Genomic DNA, 6,490 nt, shown 5'->3' with positions numbered 1-6,490 from the left:
ATTTTTATGAATGAAATGTGCACAAACCTGAACTTCTGTCTCGTTGCTGTTGAGAAAATAATACTCTTTTCCAATATGCTGTTTAATATGTAAGTCACATACATTTGTTTTTTTTAATAAAACTTTAATTATTTCTTTCCATGGATGACAAAAGCAATCTAAATTAAGAAAAATTTTAATTATTCCAAAATGTAACACATATCAATACAATATGTAAACATATCACATATTATTTAAAAATTTATTCCTTTGAATTTGTTGCATATTTCTTGTTAGTAGCTTTTCAATGAAGGGCTCTGAGAAACGACATTGCTTGCAACTTTCTCTATCTTCATCTCCAAACATTCTTTTCAAAATTTTTAATTTTCAAGACTCTGGTGCTTTTGGTACAAGATTGGGATTTTCATCTTCAGACTCACTTTCATTTTCACTAATTCCTTTGTCTTCTGTGATAACTTTATCTCTGCATCACTCTTTTCGTAGCAAGTCTAGATGTTTTCTTTGATTCCCAAATATTCGGGGAAAGTCTCATTATGCATTTCTACATCGTTTGTCTTTTGGCACATTTTGAGAATTTCCAGAAATTTGCTTTGGATGGAAGTCAGCTTTTTTAAAACAATTTGAAATTGTTTGCAAAGTTACTTCATCCCATGCATTTAAAATACGTAACATGCATGGCATCTAAGACACAAAATGACTTGAAAGTTTCCTTAGAACAAACTGCATCAATTTCATTAATAACATTTTGAACCACTTCCTTCCTGTAATGACTCTCGAATGCGTTTATAACATTCTGAAGAATGAAGCAGTATTAGGAGGAAAGTAAACTAATTTTATGTTCTTTAACTAGAGATCAGTTGAATGTGTAGTGCAGTTATCTAATAAGAGTGCCAGTTTTTCGTGCTGAAGTTCTTTATCACACTTCATAATAAAATATCTAAAAATATTGCTTGTCATCTAAGTATTTTTATTCTTGTAATAAGTCACAGGCAAATGCTTGTCGCACTTCAAACAGTGAGGGTTTTTAATTGTTCAAATGGAGTCTTTAGCTGTTTCATCTATATTACAGATAACAGAGTAACACATTGTTTCATTCTTTTACAATCAGTCCGACGATTCACTTTTAAACATCAAAGCATGCTGAGGTAATGCTCAATAATAAAAATTAGTCTCATCAGTGTTTAAAATTTGATGTTGTTTGTATTCTTGCAAAAGTCCAACTAAATTCTTTTCTCGGCTTCATTAGAGTCTGCATCTTGTTTCTGTTCGTTTAATTTTTTGAAAATGATACTTTTTTTTCCCTTTCTTTCCATCCTGTGAGCCTATCCCTGCATTTTGGTGAATTCTGTTGCCTTTTGATATTTGCAACATTGTGGCGTTGTTGTTCCTGACATTTCAAAACCACTCTAAGAGGGCAGTCTCTTCTTCAGTAGACTTTTTCCTTCTGCGAGACATTTACATATGCCATCAGTTCATTCGAAATTGCCTCTCTTCTTTTCACAATGAACATAATGCAGATTGTGAAATTCTGAGTTGTATAGAAGCTTCACGTTGGCTGCATTTTGGTAAAGCCTCACAGTGCTTCAACAATTCTTCTTTATCTTCTAAGCGTAAGCCCTTGTGTTTGGACATTTTAAAGCATGACCAAACAACAAAAGCACAGTGTGGCTAAGTGAACTGAACAAACTGGCGGAGAAAAAAAAAAAAAAAAAAAAAATACTATTTTTTATATAGATTCCCTCCTCCCCCCTTTTTTTTAATGTTTCCTCTTTCACCCAACTGGTCTGAGCCAGTCCTGACATATCACTTGTGACCTAACCCCCTTCCCCAGGATTGGCCCAGATAAGAAAATTCATTTGCTGCTTCACATGTAAAAGTGAATCGACTTTGAAACACACACATAGGGGTTTTGAGAATTCCAGATAAGAAAATTCCAACATTTGCACCTCCACGTGCAAAAGTGAATAGACTTTGAACTAAAGCACTAAACCTCAAATATAAATTTGTTATTTTGACTTCACAGCTTTAAAAGAAATTTTATTTTATAAGCAGTAGTGTTGATTTTATTAAGCAGTTATTTTATAATGATATTATATTCATTCCTTGGGTTTGATTTTAATTAAGTGGTTCATTTTATAAAGCAGCATCCACTGTAAACTGAAACTGTTAGCCCTCCAAATTGATAGAGTTTTAGTTAAAATCTGTGCCAAAGACAAGGATGCTATTTTGCCTAATTTTAAGTAAACATGACTATTAAATATAACTGAAGAATCTTGAAATTGATACACAATTTCTAGTCATATCATCAAACACTTGTCTTTATTTAAACACTAAGTAATAATCATGAAAAGAAAACCTGGCTCTACTCATATATGTGCCCTAAGATCACCAAATGTGGTGATATGTGTTCTGCGCTGGTTTTTGGTGTGATTGCGTGTTGTATGGCAACCTTTTTGCTGGACTGGTTTAATTGGTTGATGGTTCATGTCGTGCGTGTTTTGAAATGGCCTATGTTGCAATGAGAGACATGGTTGCAAGAGGGTCTGGGAGATTATTTTTAGCAGTTGTGCATGATAGAAGTAAGGAAACGGTGATAAAATTGATTGAGCCTTACACAGCTATTTTTTCGGATGGCTGTCATATAAATAGCATAGAGAGTACGTGGCGGCATGTTAAAGCTACGTTCTGCTGTCCAAAAAAACATCCATTATGGTAAGTGCATTTTATTTTATTTTGTAGAATGTCATGTTCATTGTTTTTTTACTATGAATTTCTGTTGGTATTGTTGTTTTTTGAATTATTTGTAATTTATTTTAGTTAATTTTGTTGATTTGTGCCTAGATTGTGCAATTCGTAGATTTTTTTAAAAGTTTAAACAGAATGCATGTATTCTTTGAAATTTATTGTCAAGTTAATTTATTAAAGTGAGGTGTGTGTAGTAGATTCCTTTGCTGCCTATATTGTGCAATTTGTAGATTTTTTTAAAAGTTTAAACATATCACGGTGTTCATGGATTCTTGTCAAATATTTTTGGTTAGAAACTTTACGTTTTTGCTATCTAAATTTTTTGTTTCGGATTTTTAGCTTAAATTGTATGTTCAAAACTTGGTTTTCACATGTGTGAAAAATGCGTTTTTGGAGACATTTTAGGCTTAAAGTTTGAAATGTAGACAAAAAATTTAGAGATTAATATGGCACCGTGGAGTTTCTCGTCAAAAATGTTTGCCGAACTGGGGGCGCATATAAGAGTAGTTCCGAAAACCTGTTAAAGCAGTCCTGCTTTATGTTTAATAACATTTAACTTGTTTTTCCTGTCATTAGTGATTTACAAAACAATGCTGGTACAGAGATGACAAAAATAATTATAAATAAATTTTGCTGTTGTCTTACTATCTATATGTGTTACATTTGGAAGAACATATACAGTCAAAAGTCTTTAATCCGGACCTCAAAGCTACAAACTTTCTTCGCGTGCGTCAATGCATATTTTTACGCATGCGCATTTAATGTATAACGGACGTCTATAAGCTAAGCTACACTTATCTATTTTAGTTAACGTTGCAGATTGCGTTCTTCCTTAATCTTTGAATTGGATCCAGTTTATTGTTTTTTGCAGACTGTTAGAGCAATTTTGTAAAAGTAAGCTTAAACTTTCGATTATGTCAAAAAGATTTTCCGATTCTGGAGCTGCCAAAGGAACTACAAAGCGAAAGCATGTTTCGATGTCCATCAAACAAAAAGTAAAAGTGCTGCAAAAAATGGATAAAGGCATATCCTTTGTTTCTCTAACCATTCCGAAATCTATTTATCGCTGCTCTGCGGGGGAGGGGGGCACGTCGCGGCGCGCAATGAACTGGAAGTTGATCTGTCAACACTATCCTCATCTTCAGGGCAGATGTTTTTATTTTATTTGGCTTACAATTCCTTACTAAATATAGTATTTCATCTCAATGTACTCAGTCTTTGATATGATTTAAATCAAATTCCTCGTCATTATAAATACCACGAATACACATCAAATAGTTTCCTGGTTGCAATTTTCTAACTTCGACTATGCATAATGTATGCTTTACGCATGCACGCATTGAAAGAAATGTTTAATAAAGTAAACAAATAAATATTAAGCTTTTTTTTTTTTTTTTGTAAATTTTGATACCCTTTAGATCATAATGGCTCTTTATTTCATAAATTAGGGATTCATATTTTTAATTTTATAATTTCTGCATGCCATCTTACCAGATTTAAATTGAGGATCTATAATCCGGAATCGCCAAAGTCCCGATTAAAGACTTTTGACTGTATATAACTACACTAAGAAATATTTTATTGAAGACTTGCCACATGTAAAATGAAAAACAGCAATAAAGGCATAAACTGCAATGGCATAGTGAATGAATTTCTACTTTTTCTAGAAACTTAGAGCTAATTTTTTACCCTTCTGAAACATCTCTTTAATCCAGATCTATTTGTTGTGTTTGAAGATATTTTCAATCTTACTAACAAGACAATTATTGATAACCCTGGCTCAGGCTGTAGTATGATAATATATGATGTTTGTTTCAAGCCATAAAATATTATTTTAAAGAGGGAGATGGGGGGTAAAGAACTAGAATTTCAGCTCCTCAGCTTTGATCAGCACCACTAAAAAATTTATAGATATTACCTTTGCTATATTTTGTTTCGATAGTAATCCAAGTGGCAAAAATGATAGATCCCTAGAAATGTTACAAGATATAAAAGCATTTGGTCTCACAGTTTGAAAGTTCTGAAGCAGCAAACTATTGCTGCCTGACATGCATTAATAAAATTGCAGGCATGCCAAACTAAAAAAATGTGGTGATTCTTTTTAAGAAATAAGAAAATTTTCCCTGTGAAAAAAAAAAGTAATTTTTTAAATACGAGTAGTAAAAACTTTTAAAAAAAAAATATAATTAATATATGAAAGTGCAATATAGAAACTTTCATATATTTAAATTTTATATATTGAAATATTGTATAGAAAAATAATAGTTTAAACCATGTTTGTTACAATTGTTAACAACAGTAGTAACATGTACAACCGTTGCAGATTTTTTGGTTTCATATTTCGTTTGGCAATATTGAAAGGTAATGAAGGGATTAAAAATTTCCCTTACAAGGATATAAGATTTATTTTGGAATACAGCCTTGACCTTACCAGATGTTATGGGAAAAAAACAAGTTTAGACAGCCAAAAAATGACCATGTGCAAAAGTGTTCACCTCTGGTCAAATGACTGGTGTGTTTATTTTTACTTTGAATGTCTCTCGAATTTAGATGTTATGAATTACATTTGATCGGCTGGGTCTCGTATTGTTCAACAGGTTTTCACAATTTTGAAAGGAACATGCATTCTGCTATGGGCAATTTTTCATGAAATAAAATTTTCTTCATTTTTGTTATTTGTTTATTTTCTTACACATGTTAATAAGTTTGTTCGCTTTGGGAGGTAAAAAACATGATTACACCAAGAGACAAGAAAAATATATGAGAGAAAAATTTTAAATTATGTAAAAGTCAACTCTCTGTTTGTTGTACATTTTAATTAAGACTTATCAATTTTGAGGGAAAACAGACACAAATCTCTCTTTTTCAGAGGGGGGGGAAACTGCATAACCTTAACCTGTTCACATTTGAAATTGATAAGAGTTTTAATTAAAATCTATGCCAAACACAAGGTTGCTATATTGCCTAGTTTTAAGTAAACATGAATGAAGAATCTTGGAACTGATACATGGTTTTTAGGCATTTCATAAAACACTAAGTAATAATTAGGAAAAGGAAACCGATTAAAGTAGTCTCGTGTTAAGCTTAATAACATCTAGCTTCAGTTTTTCCTGTCATTAGGGATTTACGAAACAGTGCTGGTATAGAGATGACAAAAATAACTATAAATGAATTTTACGTGTATTTCTTGTACCTATATGTGTTACAGTTGCAAGAAACTCACATACAAATTTTTATTTTAGCACCTTTCCTAAGAACTATTTTCTTGAAGACTTTGGTGCTTCTCATATGCAAAATGAAAAAGAGCAATAAAGACATCAACTGCAATAGCATAGTGAATGGATTTCTATTTTATTCTAGAACCTCAGAGCTAATTTTTTACCCTTCCAATACACCTCTTATTTCTATTATAATTGTTCCATTACTAATCCAGATCTATTTGTTGTGTTTGAAGATATTTTCAGTCTTACTAAGAAGACAATTAAGGCTGTAGTATTATAATATCTTATATTTGTTTCAAGCCATAATACAAAAAAATATTATTTTGAAGAAGGAGATGGTAAAGAATTAGAATTTCAGCTTCTCAGTTTTTATCAGGTTCACTCAAAATTTATAGATAGTACCTTTGCTATATTTTGTTTTTATATTAATGCCAGAGGCAAAAATGATAGATCTTTAGAAATGTTAGAAGATATAAAAGCTTTTGGTCTCACAGTTTGGAAGTCTTGAAACTGCAAACTATCAC

General features: G+C 31.7%; 1 long non-coding RNA gene across 1 annotated transcript in view; it reads left to right on the top strand.

Moving 5' to 3' along the window:
- The first annotated feature begins 2,631 nt into the window (after positions 1–2,631).
- The window catches only part of LOC146997623 (uncharacterized), a 41,883-nt gene continuing 38,024 nt past the window's right edge, over positions 2,632–6,490 (top strand). The window contains exon 1 of the long non-coding RNA XR_015040726.1: positions 2,632–2,712. This is a non-coding gene — a long non-coding RNA (uncharacterized LOC146997623). The remainder of the gene's footprint in view (positions 2,713–6,490) is intronic.

The sequence above is a fragment of the Stegodyphus dumicola genome, chromosome 4 (assembly GCF_044657685.1).
Source record: "Stegodyphus dumicola isolate Sdum_Otavi_A_Nest chromosome 4, ASM4465768v1".
Lineage (NCBI taxonomy): Eukaryota > Metazoa > Arthropoda > Arachnida > Araneae > Eresidae > Stegodyphus > Stegodyphus dumicola.
The sequence above is the reverse complement of the archived record's forward strand: the minus strand, read 5'-3'. Positions and strand labels throughout refer to the sequence as shown.